The sequence below is a fragment of the Hoplias malabaricus genome, chromosome 5, assembly GCF_029633855.1.
Source record: "Hoplias malabaricus isolate fHopMal1 chromosome 5, fHopMal1.hap1, whole genome shotgun sequence".
Lineage (NCBI taxonomy): Eukaryota > Metazoa > Chordata > Actinopteri > Characiformes > Erythrinidae > Hoplias > Hoplias malabaricus.
Genome location: NC_089804.1, coordinates 21,016,136 through 21,031,913, shown reverse-complemented (window position 1 = coordinate 21,031,913; position 15,778 = coordinate 21,016,136). Strand labels below are relative to the sequence as shown.

The window sequence follows — 15,778 nt, the reverse complement described above, 5'->3', positions numbered from 1 at the left end:
TGGCTGACGAAGGCAGCAGCGGAAGGTGGAATAACATTGGCGAGTGGACGCTACGTTCCGCCAGGCCTTTGTGTAAAAAGGCTATTGTAGTTTATTGAGGCTTAGTTGTCTTAAAAGTAGTTTCTGTTCCTTCCTCTCCTGCTGTTTCCTGTGTGTGGCGAGAGTGAGAGAGAGAGAGGAGGAGGACACAGACCACCCAAAAAGAATGTCATCAGTGTCCCACTCCCTCACATCGTTTACTGCGGCCTGTTTCAATGCTCTGAACATCCAGCAGAATATGGAAAATCATGACTTGGGTCATTTACAACTAAATTTCCCACAGCAACAGAGAGAGTCCTTATGGACGTCCCCACAAATCAATACTTGCCCCGACGTTCCTGTGAGAACGGGATACACTCGCCTGGCATTTTGGCTAAAGACTGAAATAACCATCGTGTGCTGAAAAGAGTTGAAAGCATGTTTTAGGAAACTGCCACAGGTTTCTCTCACTTTGGATTAGGAAAGGTGTGTCAGCTTCAAATCAGTGCTGAGAGAGGGACCTCTCCTTTGTTAGGACTCTGGGATGTGTGGGTTCTGTCTGTTGTCACTCTTTGGGCTCGCCCTGAAACCGACGACAGAAACAGATCAGTCTTTCATTGGCGCTGAGGAGGAAGATGAGGTGGACCTTTCAGACATCTCCTGCCGACCTTAGGGTGTGTGTTTAGAGGATTGTGGAAATGGTTTGAATTGTGCATTAAATTTTGAATGTTATGTTGTGACATTGTTAACAGCATATATTGCAATCCCCTTAAGGACCCCTCTAATGTAAATAAAGTGTATTTAGATGTGTTAGTGTGTGTGTGTGTTTGTGCTTGAAGGCGTATCCTGAGTGAATAAGGGGTCAGAGCCATGGCTGAACATTTAGACTTTAAAACTGTAGCGTTCCAAACAAGACAGTTGTCTCAGACAAAGGTTTCGTACCTCACACAACATAGGGACCAATCCCATCAACTCACGGGAGGGTTGGGTGGGTGTAAATAGAGGCGGCGCTTAATTGCATATTCTTAAACTTGCTTGCACTGAATGAAGGTGAAGTTGTAGTTACATCCAAGCCCCCTTTTAAAGGCTAAGCACCACTTAATGGACCTCCATGAATATTTGACATTATTGTAGTTACTGACATATATAAGTATGAATTAAAATGAAAATAGCAGCTTAATTTGCTTTAAAACTGACAATTTTATTAAATTGACGGAAAAACCCGAGCTCGCTACGGAAATTCTTGAACGCGACCGTGACGTCACTGGTGGACAACAGCTGAACAACGCCGCGGTAAAACACCGTTATGACTGACTGTTATGACAGTATCTAGCTAAATAACCAACATTATTCATGACAATAGCCTAGCAATAAGCTAAACTCAGATTTAGAGGTACCGTTATTCTTGTAAATGTGATCGAAGTCGAACTCGAATTCATCCGACACTATAAACCTCCGTAATGCAGCTACGTAGCCGAGTATAATCTGAGCCACCGAGTTTAGCAAGTCAAGCTAACGTTAACTAACACCAACTAAAACAGGCGAAGTGAGTGTCCTTACCCTGTTTACCTCCATGTTACAGAGGCTCTTGAACACCTTTCGTTGGTGTCCTTACATGCCCATATTGTTGGAAAAGCGCCAGTGAAATGAGCTACAGATAACGGAGTGAGCGGATGGTCCTTTCCAAAGTGCTTGTTTAAAGTTGACAAATTTAGTCCATTTTCTGGATATTTTGGGATCTTTGGGCCATTTGTTCACAGATGTCCCACTGTACATTGAATGATTGCAGCCAAAAACAACACACCTTTTCGTCATTTTACATTAAATTAAGTGCAGCTTCTAGAGTTGTTGTCCACCATCTACGTCACAGGCAAGACGCCTATTAGAGTTTCCGAACACCGTTGGTGGGGGAGGGGGGGCAACGGTCTTTTAAACCTTATTCCTTCAATTAGTAAGAAATAACATGTTTTCTGACTATCAATAAACACAAGCTAGGAACTCAAATTCCACTGTATTTATTTGTTTGACACTTTCATAGAGCTGCTGCTTAGCCTTTAAGGCGTTAGTTGACTTGGGAAAGCTTTGAAGGTAATCCAAGAGACCTCTTAATATTTGAAAGGAACAGAGTTCTTAAAGACGTTTTGAACAACACAACAATAACAACACAACAACAAAGGCCAGGGTGGACGTCTCGGCAGAAACGTTTAGTTAATGATCGTGAGTTGATACGGTGAGGTTCTCACACTCATCAAAGGCTTCTTTGCTTAGTTGTAAATTCTAGTACGATCCTTACACTATGAAATATAGAGCCTACCTTTGTGTTTTGGTAATGACTGCTCTCTCAGCTGCTCCTGGACAGGTGGTAGTCTGAGAGGCAGATAGGATATCATTATAACTGGTTATTTGTAATAAACCTGCTCTCAAACCTGTGCTGTCAGCTAGCGTGTCTCGCTCAGGGAATTGGCGCGAGGACAAAGATTGTCTGTGGCAAGTGGCTCAATAGCCTATTGTATTGTCTCTGTATTATCTAAATTAATTGCCCCTTATCTCCATCAAGTCAACAATAACTGAGCTTTGCCAAGCGGTAGGTTTCCTGCCCAACGAGCATCTGAGTAAACCTGCCGCCTGGCGCTTGGCCGACTTCAGGAAGGCTGGAAGTGACTGTGTGTGTGTGCTCTTCTGTACCCGCAATCCCCCCACAGATCTGAGGAACACCATGTCCAGAAGTTTGTAGACACTCTTTCTAATTTGTGAACTCGCCTCCTTTAAGACGGACCCATTGTGGACGCAGGTGTCCACTTGCACGCACACACGGCTCGTATAATCGTGAATAGAATCGCATGAAATCTAGAGCCTAAGGTCATCGAGCTCTGGCTAGAGGGATATAAAGCCCCCCTGGAGTGATGGAGCTCCATTCAGGGACCTCAGGATGAGTTGAAGATGCTTTTGTGATTCAAACGTTTTCAGCAAAATATCAGGGCCTGACCTCACTAAGGTTCTCATCATCGATTCCCATCAGATCCACTCAGAAATGTCCGAAAACACTGTTCTCCGAACAAGCTCTGAGCAGGTGTTAATAAAGTTGAAGTCACGTGAGTATATTCTCGATAAAGTCTACAGTGTTATGACTTGGAGAGATCCAAACCTTTGTTTCCTCTCCAGAAAAGTCTATTTGGGACCCGACAGGGAAGCACAGTTGACGTGAATGAGTCTATTTTTCGCCCTCCATTGTTCTTGGGTTTAGCGGGACGGAGCTGTGTGGAGTAGATTAAGCAGCTGTTTGTTCTTGAGTTACAGCTATTCCGAGTCGTGTTGGGTGGCTGTGTGTTTGAGGTTCTGAGCCCCTCTGGGCTCTGGGGTGATATCTGTGGTGTCATATTACTCGGGTCTCACGTGCCTGCAGCTGTGATGATGGTTCAGGCTCTAGTTCACGCTCTCGTGGAACAGGAAACAGTCGTCTTGATAACCACCTCTGTGTCCGAGCTTTAGATAATCTACTTAAACATGTGTCGCTGTAGATATTTTCTCATTGCTGTGGATGTTATCATACAATGGATAGTAATTGTGTGTAATTCTGCTCACGTGTGCAACAAAAATTTGTGCCTCTATATTACTTTATAAATTATAGGGGATATTTTATACCCAGTATTAAAGTTTGTGACATGCACTTGTTCAGAACGACGAGAAGAAACTTGGGCTTTAAGTCATTTATACTTTGTTCCCTTTCGTCCCATTCTCATTTTGTCTGTTTTTACTCAGTGCTCTTATTTCTCTGCACTTGTTGTGTCTTTCATTCATTCATTATCTGTAACCCTTATCCAGTTCAGGGTCGCGGTGGGTCCAGAGCCTACCTGGAATCATTGGGCGCAAGGCGGGAATACACCCTGGAGGGGGCGCCAGTCCTTCACAGGGCAACACACACACACTCACTCACTCACTCACTCACTCACTCACACCTACGGACACTTTTGAGTCGCCAATCTACCTACCAATGTGTGTTTTTGGACTGTTAGGAACACACCACACTCCTCACAGACAGTCACCCGGAGGAAACCCACGCAGACACAGGGAGAACACACCACACTCCTCACAGACAGTCACCCGGAGGAAACCCATGCAGACACAGGGAGAACACACCACATTCCTCACAGACAGTCACCCGGAGGAAACCCACGCAGACACAGAGAGAACACACCACACTCCTCTCAGACAGTCACCCGGAGGAAACCCACGCAGACAGAGAGAGAACACACCACACTCCTCACAGACAGTCATCGGAGCGGGTGCCTGAAGCTGTGTGACTGCGACACTACCTGCTGTGCCACCCTGCCGTCATTGTTGTGTCTGCACACACATAATCACGAATCATAATACATTTTACAGGAACATTTCTAGACTTTGATTAAATATTTGGAAGGAACAAGAAGTTCTGTACTTTAAAAGCTAGGGCACAGTGAACTGTAATAAACATAAGCTAGGACATAAACCAACAAGATGGGACCACACAAATGGGACAGAACTGTCTAATTAAGGGCCGTCACATTCTTATACTGAGAATTCTGCTGAATTTCAGCTGCGTTGCTCACACCATCATTTCTCGCCATAGCCACGGTGGGGGGTTACACCTGGATCAGGAGCAGAGATAGCGCTCCCTCACACTGTGTAACACTGGGTGGGAGGATGGCCAGGCTGATCCCTGCGGTCTCTGTGTGTCAGAGAAAGCCTCATGTCCCATCTCTTTCTGTGTTTTTCTGGCTTTGCATTAAGCAGAACTGGAATTCCTCAGGTCAAAAGAGCCAAGATAAATCACAGAGAGATTAAGGGGAAGGATGCTTCAGACGGGCTTGCAAGTGGAGATAAAAAATAAAAACCCATTGTCTAAGACTTGTTTTCACCTCTGATTTACTTCCCGGCTCGTATCATCCCGCAGACCTGGCCCTCTTATGGTCAGTGGAACCAAACGCACATGGGCTAACGGCTATAACCCGAGGATTAGGGCTGTCCTCGTAATTTTGCATTCCACACACTATCTGCTTTGGATTAGAAGACTTTGTGTAGATAATTTGTGTCATGCTGCATAAGTTACCACACCGCTGACCCCCAGTGAGCAGCTCTAACGTCAGGGAGTTCACCTGGAGCGTCTGTAATTGTGGAGCCCTGTGCTATCTCCAGATGGAGCGGTGAAATAATGCAGGCGTCAGCAAACCGCTAGAAAAGAAAAGCTGCAGGTAACAGTAATTGTCCTCTAGCTTTAGTTTATGCCCTCCCAGGGCTTACTGTATATAAACAGAGCTGAAACATTCCCCAGGCTCTTGATGACGGCATGACACAGCATTGAAATTGTGGTCCGTCTTAGGCTATAAGTATATGTCCCAGCTATTGCCCTGAGGCCATGGCTGTGGATAAACGAAGCACTCTGGAAGTACTTTGCTTAACTGTGGCTGATGACCTTGTCTTATAATTAGGTCCCTCAGGCTCCAGCATTTCCAAGAAAAGGGGGCATATTATGAAATAAAATACTCAGTGCATGTGGACATTAATGTGTGGAGCCCACCAACCCACACACAGTGAAACAAGAGAGTGTAGCATGGCATGTAAACCTGAGAACACGGGATAAAATGAGGCGTTTTTGTGATGGACCCACGTTGATGTGAAAGCGCAAAGACAAGTTTAAACAGATACAACATGAGCAGAGAAATAAGAAAACAGTGTAAAAACAGCTAAAAACCAGAGCTTCTGCTCCTCGCTCCTCACTGCTGTGCGCTCGGGGTCGGGGTGAACAGCGAGCGGCTCATTATCATTTAAAGGAACAGGTGCTGAAAACGGGCGTTCTGAACAGGGCTGTTTACACAGGGGGAGAACACTGCTGTGGGGTTTGGACCAAAGCAGGTCACAGACGTTTCAATAAAAAACTGGAGAAGAGGGAGAATATCTCAGCTTTAAACACATATATGTTATAAAATCCATGTGTGAAGTCCAGTCTCTTTTTTACTGGCTTGCAAGTATAGACCAATAAATTCTTCTTAAAGAGAAGCCTGCCACCAGTGCTGTGTTAATAGGTCAACAGCAACCGCCTCATGAAGAAACGTCCAGACAGAGAAGACTGTGGAAGAACCATTTTGTTTTGAATCTGTCTGTCAGTCTGAATTATCCAGGTCTGATTTTGCCGTTTGAACACCAGACAAACGACTGGATTTTCCTCTGTTGGGAATTATGAGAGTGTGATTTACGTGTGCTGTGACATTTCAGCTGTCCGGAGTGAGGTCATCTGGACCACCAGGGATGAAGCCTCACTGTATCATCCTATACATTCTGTTAGTTTGAGTGATCCGTCAGACTTAGCATTCATGCACTTACAGCACTCGAGGTCTGAGATGGAAAAAGGTCTTAAAGTTAAGGGAGAAGAGTTTGATGACGGTTAATGTCTCATGATTTTTACAGATGCCTTTGTGCTGTATTCCAGTATAAACACAGCTTTTTAAACGATGTGGCCCAAATGATATTATCCATTATCTGTAACCCTTATCAAGTTTAGGGTAGCGGTGAGTCCAGAGCCTACCTGGAATCATTGGGTGCAAAGTGGGAATACACCCTGGACGGGGCACCAGTCCTTCACAGGGCAACACAGACACACATTCACTCACACCTACGGACACTTTTGTGTCGCCAATCGACCTACCAACGTGTGTTTTTGGACTGTGGGAGGAAATCGGAGCACCCGGAGGAAACCCACACAGACACAGGGAGAACACACCACACTCCTCACAGACAGTCACCCGGAGCGGGAATCGAACCCACAACCTCCAGGTCCCTGGAGATGTGTGACTGCGATACCTACCTGCTGCGCCACTGTGCCGCCCGGGAACAGGAATTAATGTTGATACTGGTCTGTCTATTCACCCATCCATTTATCCACTCACCCACTCACCCAGCTATCTCTAATATGAACTAAATCTTTTTAAAAGCAGTAAAATAAAGGCTGGTGATTTAATGCGGGGTTTATATCTAAACCCTCTATAAAACGCCCTGCAGCGTCTGCCCAGAGACGCCTGTCTGTCTGTAACATTTCCTTCAATAAACTTCACCTTCATTCGACCTCTCCCTTTCACTCACCTGCTTTGATAGCTGCTCTGTTTGTTGTTAGCGTGTGTTGTGTTGATAAACTACACAGACTCCAAAAGGCGAGGTCTTTTGATGTGGATTTTTGGCGAGGACACGTTTTTATTGTTTCTGTTTTCACACTGAAGCAGATTGGTTTGAAGTGTAGCAGGTGCTGTCTCCCTTTCACTTAATGCAGACTAAACATCAACGAAAGCCACGTATTGTGTCTAGAGAGTAATGTTAACAAGCCTCCCTTCACTGGAGAAGCCCCCTGCAGTGCGAGAGGAGAGCAGAGCCAATGCTTTTTCCAATTCCCATCTTTCGTTCATTAAAAAAACCGAGGTGAAACATATTCTAGGTTAGCTTGTTTCCTCCAAGAGCGTCCTAAAATGGGCCTCATCTCCAGCCGAACTGTGAGGTGTTGAGTAGAAGCAGCGTCGAGCCCATGGAGCTCAGCCTCAGGCTGCTGTAAATCTCTGAGAGGAAGTCTCCTGTGTGGACATTCTCCAAACATCTAATGGGAAAATGGTCACCATCCTCTGTTAGCATAGTCCTGCTGTGTTTTTAACGGATATCATTGGAAGGGGGGTGGTCTCCCTCAGGCTGTGCAGAACAACAAGGTCAGGGCACTGTGAATTGTTTTCATTGTTTGTTCTCCACACAAAACCTGAGGCAGGTTTGGTTTCCAAGGGCTTGGGAGGAAAACAGGAGGAATTCTGTACATTGTGCTGCTTAGCTTTCCTGTTAGCTACCAGCTACATATCGTACAGTGGGAGTTATAGCAGCTGGAAATCAGATGTCACATGTGGAGGCATCTGCACAGCATCTGGACAGTGGTTTCAACGTCTTGTGCCTTTGTTGTTCAGCCTTAATATCAGCCTCTCCTCCACCAAAGCCTTACTCAGCTGTGTCTGGGGTTTGGTTTTTCGCCTCGGGCAGAAGGAGTAAATCTCAGTGCATCCATACAGGTGCTGTGGAGAGTAAAACTCACCTTGCTAGACTTCATCAACTACATGGGGGTTAAAAAGAAATGGCAGCATGGATATGGGCTCCCTGAACTGGATACGTTACAGATAATGAATGAATGAATGAATGATTTACAGCTTAGAGCTGTTAATCGGTTATGGCTGATGTTCAGTTGATGACAGCCGTCATTTTTACTGCTCCTGGGGTGTAATTGTTCTCTTAGGCTTTATCAATTCTTGGAGGTATTAACGTGATAGCACTGAGTATTAACAGATTAGACATGCTCTTCCTCTCTTAAAGTGCTGGAAAACTCCAGACTTCAGTATTATTTTTTATTTCCTTCTTTTTAATATACTTTTTCATTATTTTTGCCTTTGTCAAATCCCTTTTCTTTTATTTTACCCGGTTTAATATGTAGTGTGGTATTTTTTTGCCTAGAAAATCTCTAAAGCCTGTGAGGAGTGTGGTGTGTTCTCCCTGTGTCTGCGTGGGTTTCCTCCGGGTGACTGTCTGTGAGGAGTGTGGTGTGTTCTCCCTGTGTCTGTGTGGGTTTCCTCCGGGTGACTGTCTGTGAGGAGTGTGGTGTGTTCTCTCTGTGTCTGCGTGGGTTTCCTCCGGGTGACTGTCTGTGAGGAGTGTGGTGTGTTCTCTCTGTGTCTGCGTGGGTTTCCTCCGGGTGACTGTCTGTGAGGAGTGTGGTGTGTTCTCTCTGTGTCTGCGTGGGTTTCCTCCGGGTGACTGTCTGTGAGGAGTGTGGTGTGTTCTCTCTGTGTCTGCGTGGGTTTCCTCCGGGTGACTGTCTGTGAGGAGTGTGGTGTGTTCTCCCTGTGTCTGCGTGGGTTTTCTCCGGGTGACTGTCTGTGAGGAGTGTGGTGTGTTCTCTCTGTGTCTGCGTGGGTTTCCTCCGGGTGACTGTCTGTGAGGAGTGTGGTGTGTTCTCTCTGTGTCTGCGTGGGTTTTCTCCGGGTGACTGTCTGTGAGGAGTGTGGTGTGTTCTCTCTGTGTCTGCGTGGGTTTTCTCCGGGTGCTCCGGTTTCCTCCCACAGTCCAAAAACACACGTTGGTAGGTGGATTGGAGACTCAAAAGTGTCCGTAGGTGTGAGTGTATGAGTGAATGTGTGAGTGTGTGTTGCCCTGTGAAGGACTGGCGCCCCCTCCAGGGTGTATTCCCGCTTTGCGCCCAATGATTCCAGGTAGGCTCTGGACCCACCGCGACCCTGAACTGGATAAGGGTTACAGACAATGAATGAATGAATGAAAAAATCTCAAAGCAATTTGAGCTGCATTAATGTATGAAATGTTCTATACAAATAAAGATTATTATTTTTATTATTTTTATTATAGTAGTTGTGTGCAAACTGACTAATTCCCCATCTGAGACTTCTTCCCAAACAGCGCACACTCTTCTGTCGACAGCAGCAGGGGTGCGTGTTGTGAAATGACAGAGATTGAAAAGGTCTTTCTCTCCCAAGCTTTGTGGCGACATGAAGCGTCATTTGGGAAGCTTGTGTGGGAATTGGTAGCTGAGAAACAGCACATGAACCCCCCCCTGAATGCCCTCCGCCCAGCTTAAGGAAATGAGATGTGTTGAAACAGTTCCATGTTGTACAAAATAAGTGGCTTGTATGAAAGAAGAGGGGCTCTTGGATACACAGGGGATTAAGAACGAGACGTGAGAACCTTCAGAGGGCCGCGTTGTAATTCGTCTTAAGGCACGGATCTATAGGTTAGTCTTGCTTTAGTCAGAAAAGTGTTGCCTAAATAATCTGATGTTCAGGGGCTGCAGTAGAAAACGAAGATCAGACAGGCGCTAACTCAGGTGAGGGTGGGTGTCTTTTAAGATTTACTTTAGATGATAAACATGGATGTCGGCCTCATCAAATACACGCTGACTGAGGATGGAATGACTGCTTTATTTTGGTAGCAGCACTGAGCTGTAATATTCATAAACACATCTCCGCGCTCTTGTTTTGTTTGTACATCAGCCAGTCTTTGATCCTTAGCCAAAGCGTCTGGAGATGTGATTTCAACGTCCATGTCCGATATTACTCGTCCCTTCATGTTTATCAAGTGAAGTTACCAAAAGAATACAATCAAACAGTGTATACATTATTCTGAAATGTGTTATAGTTTTTGGATATGATCTGGAAGAGCGTCTGAACGTTTATTTGAAGAATTTCCTCTTGCACTTACAGCAGGTTTTGGGGAAGCGGATATCGACCAGGTAAAATTAGCCTTGCTGAATATTCACTGAATTCACTGAAAAGAAAATGGAGTAGAAAGAGAACTGAGAGAAAAAGTGGAGAACGCTGCTGTGGGGCTTGTGTGCTTTTGACCAAAGCAGGACACAGAGGTTTCATGTTTGTTTCTTTGTGGCAAAAGAGGAGAACATGTCCCATCCAAATGATACCTGTGAGTCTGGAAACACTGCAGTTGGGGAGTTCATTTTTCTTAGAGGGGGTCGCATTGTTTTTTCCTACGTTTGACTCCTACACGTTTTAAGAGCACACACACATCCTGAGTAACTCCTCTCATGTCTTTGTCTTATTGTTTCTTGCTGGTAAATACCTAGAATAAACACACGTGCTAAGAATTGCTGGAATTTGATCATTTGGAATGACAATAGCCTCTTGTGTAAGTGACATAAATGGCTTTGGGCAGTGTTCCTCACTTTAATAAGCGACAGTAAGACTGGAGAGTGGCTGATCTTTTTGCCCCTTGTTCACTTTACATCAACAACAGCTCAGATAGTTACAGACACTAACAATTTTATTGTGTGCTTTTCCTTTTACCGTCCACAGCATTTGTGACTTGTTCTTCAGTCCTTAGAAAATCAGATAAAGTTTAAACACTGACTTTAACTCCTTCAGGCGAAGAAACCAGGATCCGAATACCCACCGTGTCCACTCTTTTCGCCCTGATAGCAGCTCCTGGATCTTCTCAAAGTCAAACCATCTGAAGTGGACAGTAAATCTCTTTGTCCTCTTTGCTGCTTCACCTTGCCAGATGTGTGTATTAGTGGAGAGGAATCCTCAGTGCTTTGCTTGGCCTTGTGGCCTGGTATGTGAAGGAGTGCAGTTTGCTCCAGGCCAGTGCTCCTGGACTCCACCCCAGACCAGGAGCAGAGCTGCTCTTTGTTATTACAGAAGGCTCGATCACTGTTATGGTGTGGGAGTGCTGTCCACAAGGCTGAATAGCGCCAAACATTCTCTGACGCATCACCAAGACCAACGGGTCTTCCTTCACAAAGGGACTGTTGAGTGCACCCTCCTCTTGCTTTCCAACTTACAAGTTTTCTAAATGCTCTCCCCCTCAAGTGAAGTGCCAAAGTATGCTTCAGTGATGGGAGGATCTCTGTGGTTGTTCACAGCTGAAGAGGAATCATGTCTTAATCACGCGCAGCTGAAACATCTTTGTTATCTTTCTAGCTTTGCATATAGATGTTTACACGCCCAGATTACAGACACAGTTTTGCCAAATCTGTCTAGCTTTTGGCTCTTAGTGCACAGTTACTGGACTGGCAAAGACTTGAGTTACTTGGGTTACAGCATGCTGTGTGGCCCAGAGTTAGGCCAAATGTCAACCAATCCTGCACTCTCTGAAAACAGTCGTAGAGGTACATTACTGTAACTAAATGTATAAACACCTTCAAAGGCACAGCAGTGGTGTTAAAATCCAGTTGTGTTCCCTCAAGGTACATCATCATACTCTCTTCTCCAGAAGGAGAGGGGAATATGTGTAATCACTCATTATTGGAACTCCATTCATCCATCTATTATCTGTAACCCTTATCCAATTCAGTGTCACGGTGGGTCCAGAGCCTACCTGGAATCATTGGGCGCAAGGCAGGAACACACCCTGGAGGGGGCACCAGTCCTTCACAGGGCAACACAGACACACACACACACATACACTCACACCTACTACTTTTGACTCGCCAATCAACCTCTTGACGTGTGTTTTTGGACTGTGGGAGGAAACCGGAGCACCTGGAGGAAACCCACGCAGACACAGGGAGAACACACCACACTCCTCAGACAGTCACCCGGAGGAAACCCACGCAGACACAGGGAGAACACACCACACTCTTCACAGACAGTCACCCGGAAGAAACCCACGCAGACACAGGGAGAACACACCACACTCCTCACAGACAGTCACCCGGAGGAAACCCACACAGAACACACCACACTCCTCACAGACAGTCACCCGGAGGAAACCCACGCAGACACAGGGAGAACATTCCACACTCCTCACAGACAGTCACCTGGAGCGGGAATCGAACCGACAACCTCCAGGTCCCTGGAGCTGTGTGACTGCGACTCTAACCTGCTGCTCCACCGTGCCACCCTCATTATAGAACTGTGTAAAACAAATGAACATGTCCTGGAGATGAAACGGGGTGTAAATTAACACATTATTATAGAATAAAATACAGTCGTGTTCTCTACTTAAACATTCTGAAAATGTGCCCTTCAGGGTACCACCACAGTGTCAGCTTTTCTCAGAGCGTGGAGCAGGCCTTTCAAGTTGCAGACAAGGGGGAGTCATTGCATATTTGACTCATTTGACTCATGTTAAAGGGGGACTCATTGCATATTTATAGATCCACGTACTGAAAGAAGGTGAATGAAGATGTAGAGTTACGTAAGGCACTTTCAACGCAACTCTCGGTATAATTAGATCTCCCTATAATTGCAAAGTGTAATTCACTTTTACAGCACTGTCCTGAAATCAAGTGGAGGGGATAGGGACATAGTGCAGTTTCTTCTCTGCATTCTCCTTCTTCTCTAGGCATTGTGTGCACGTTCCTTCAATCCAAAACAGATCCGAGACAATGCGATATGTTAAGCTGGGTTAGAGAGTCTGGCTACATTCACTGGTGCTGGAGCTGGTGTCTAACTGCTTTTAGACCACAGCCCATGGGCGTGATGGGCAGGCACTTGGCACTAAACACCCTCGGTGTTCTGTGTTTTCTCAAGTTGATTCAGAACGGCAGCTGAAAGCCTCCACAGATCAGTGGACTGTCATCGCTGATGAGGCCGTGTAGATGAGCCTTGATTGTTTTGGCCAGAAAAAAGGCCAATGGTGGACACAGTTTCTCCTCCAAAAGCATGTGTTTGCACTCTGGAATGAAAAGAATCGCCTTGAATTAGGAAGCGCCTGCTTCTAAAGTCTTCCTCAGATAAATGTCCTGCCCACTTTGTATGTACTGTTTTTGTAATGCGCATAAGGAGGGGCTCAGGCTGCTTGTTTTCCCCCAGTGTTGACTGCTCTCTGACTTATTTTCAAGTCTTTTCAGAGATTAGTAAGAACTCCAATGAGAGAAATAACCGTCTCCACCCCAGAGTTGTATCTTAAATTCCAGTTTCTAAAAACTCAGCACCGCTGTCTCTGATCCGCTCGTACTAGCGCAACAAATGCTAACACGCCACCCCCACGTTTGTGTCACTGCAGCACTGTGTAATAGCTCTTGAGTTCTCAGAGTTGGTCTCCTCCCAAACTCCTGAGCAAACCTCACCAAGTGCCCTTTGTTATCTTCGTAAAAGCTCCATTGTCACACGGTGCATGTCTGATTAATTGTCCCGCTCCAGGGAAGGTGACAGCGTCTAAAGTGGCGGGACGTCGTTGTCAAGCACGGTGAGCAATTGCTGGAGCACAGCGAGGGAAGCAGTCCTGGTGATCCCTTCATTCTGAGGATCACAAGAGCTCAAGGCCAGCAGGGAAGCGAAGGCGATCATTCATTACACTGACAGCACCCTGCGCTGCTTTCAGCTCAACAGCAGCCACTGGGTCACTGGCTGAACCTTGGTAACTGTGTTATTTCTTTCAGCTTTTCAACAGCACCTTCTTTAAGTGGAAGTGTTTGCTCTCGATGGAGAGCTTCATCACTTATAAAAAATGCTGTTTACACTCTTCTGCTTATTCAAGCAACTGCTTTTGGGTGAAAGGTGATGAGTTGGGGCTTTTCCTGCTTTACTCCAGTCGGCTGTACTCTGTTCTTTGCTTTTCCTTTTTCACATTTGATCACAATTGTTTTTATTCGACTCACAACGGCAGGTGGAACATTTATGCTGAGGTCTTTTGGAAGTTCACACTCTCCTTGTTTGTGAAGTCACCAGCTACTTTTCAGAGGGAGCTGTGGTAGTGGAAACTAACCGGGGAATGGGGTCCAAACAAAGAGTCCAACAGAGTCCAGTAGCATAGGTGCCATGTGGTGGAAAACTGCCCTGACTCATGACCAAAGAATTAAATAATTTGTCCAGTTAGATATGTGTTTTCTTTCCTGATGAAGAAGCTGTAGGCCAGGCTTCATCCAGGGTCTCTCTGATAGAGTCAACACTCCTGACCCAAATTTCTTCACATACATTCATCACGTGGAAGTGCCTCACTATCAGCTGCTTCCTGTTCCTGGTGCGTGATGCTTTTCCCACCACTTGCGTGTTTGTTTTCTTTCCTTGCATTCAAAATCCTGACGACCATCTTTTGTCTGGGTTACAGGAACTGAAGCTGTAGGCTTTCTCTGACCTCAGTCAAATGTAAAGACAAACGTGCTTAGGTCTGTGTGGTTTCTTCAGAATCAGAGCTGTATTTTAAAGGACAATCGAGTTTGACTAAACACCCAGCAAGTTTGAATTAATATAACAACTTTGAACCTAATACTAAATCCTAATAAAGAGAACTGAGCAAAAATGGCTCACTGCTGTGCGCTCGGGGTCGGGGTGAACAGCGAGCGGCTCATTATCATTTAAAGGAACAGGTGCTGAAAGCGGGCGTTCTGAACAGGGCTGTTTACACAGGGGGAGAACACTGCTGTGGGGTTTGGACCAAAGCAGGTCACAGACGTTTTGTTAAGACACTGAGCTAGAGACGAGGAAACCGTTAATTCACCACTCAAGCTTTGCATTCATTTCAGAAGTACACTCTGAATACGAGCCCAGCACAGAGTGAGACGGCAAGCCAGAAGTCTCTTTAGAGTCATTAGTGATGATTGAAACCATATTCCTCATTCCTTGTAAATCAAGGGCACTGACGAGGGGGAGCTCCTGCTTGAATGGGAACGTATGCGGTGTAATTCAAATACCTTCTATCCTCCCAAATGAATTCTGCTACTGTTGACACAGGCGTGGAAAACGCTGAATGAACGCAATACAGAATGTTCATTTCGAGGTCATAATTCTTGTTATATTAGTGTCAGACATATCGCTTCCACCTTGCAGCGAACATGTGCCGCTCTGGAGACGGGAACTTGGGTTTGCTTCCTTTATCAGGAAGATGAATGATTCTACAGTGATTTGAAGGAAGTTAATAAGGCTCCCAGATCTGGTTCTGAGCGGAGCACCTGCATTTTGGCTGATGCTGTAAAACCGGCCTTGGGCATGGGTCCAGACATCGTGGAGATCGAATGGAGCATTAATCAACCTGGGGCTTAACACCTTACCAACTGCTGCTGTAAACCTATCAACTCCTTCAAAGGTTTGGATGCGTCCCAGTCTGAGGAGCGTTAATAGATTCACATGGCTTCTGTTTTGGAATTTATTTAGGAATGCTGAATGTGGGATTAGTATTAAATTAGTTAACAAGGACCTAAAATAAATACCATAATAAATTTGCAGTCGCAGCCTAATTGCCATATGTTTAGAAGGTCGTGAATGGGTAGAAAAAACCTCCCTGTGTTCATTTTGCATATGTT

The 15,778-nt window shown here is 45.5% G+C and overlaps 1 protein-coding gene across 2 annotated transcripts in view; it reads left to right on the top strand.

The window, feature by feature from the left end:
- Positions 1-15,778, top strand: part of si:dkey-49n23.1 (semaphorin-3D) — a 67,073-nt gene that overhangs the window by 7,828 nt on the left and 43,467 nt on the right. The window contains exon 1 of one of the 2 annotated variants that reach the window (XM_066670586.1): positions 13,759-13,896. The exons of the other annotated variant lie outside the window; for it this stretch is intronic. The gene's annotated coding sequence lies outside the window, so the exon portion shown is untranslated. Of the gene's footprint in view, positions 1-13,758; positions 13,897-15,778 lie in introns of those variants that run through there. 2 annotated transcript variants of the gene reach the window in all.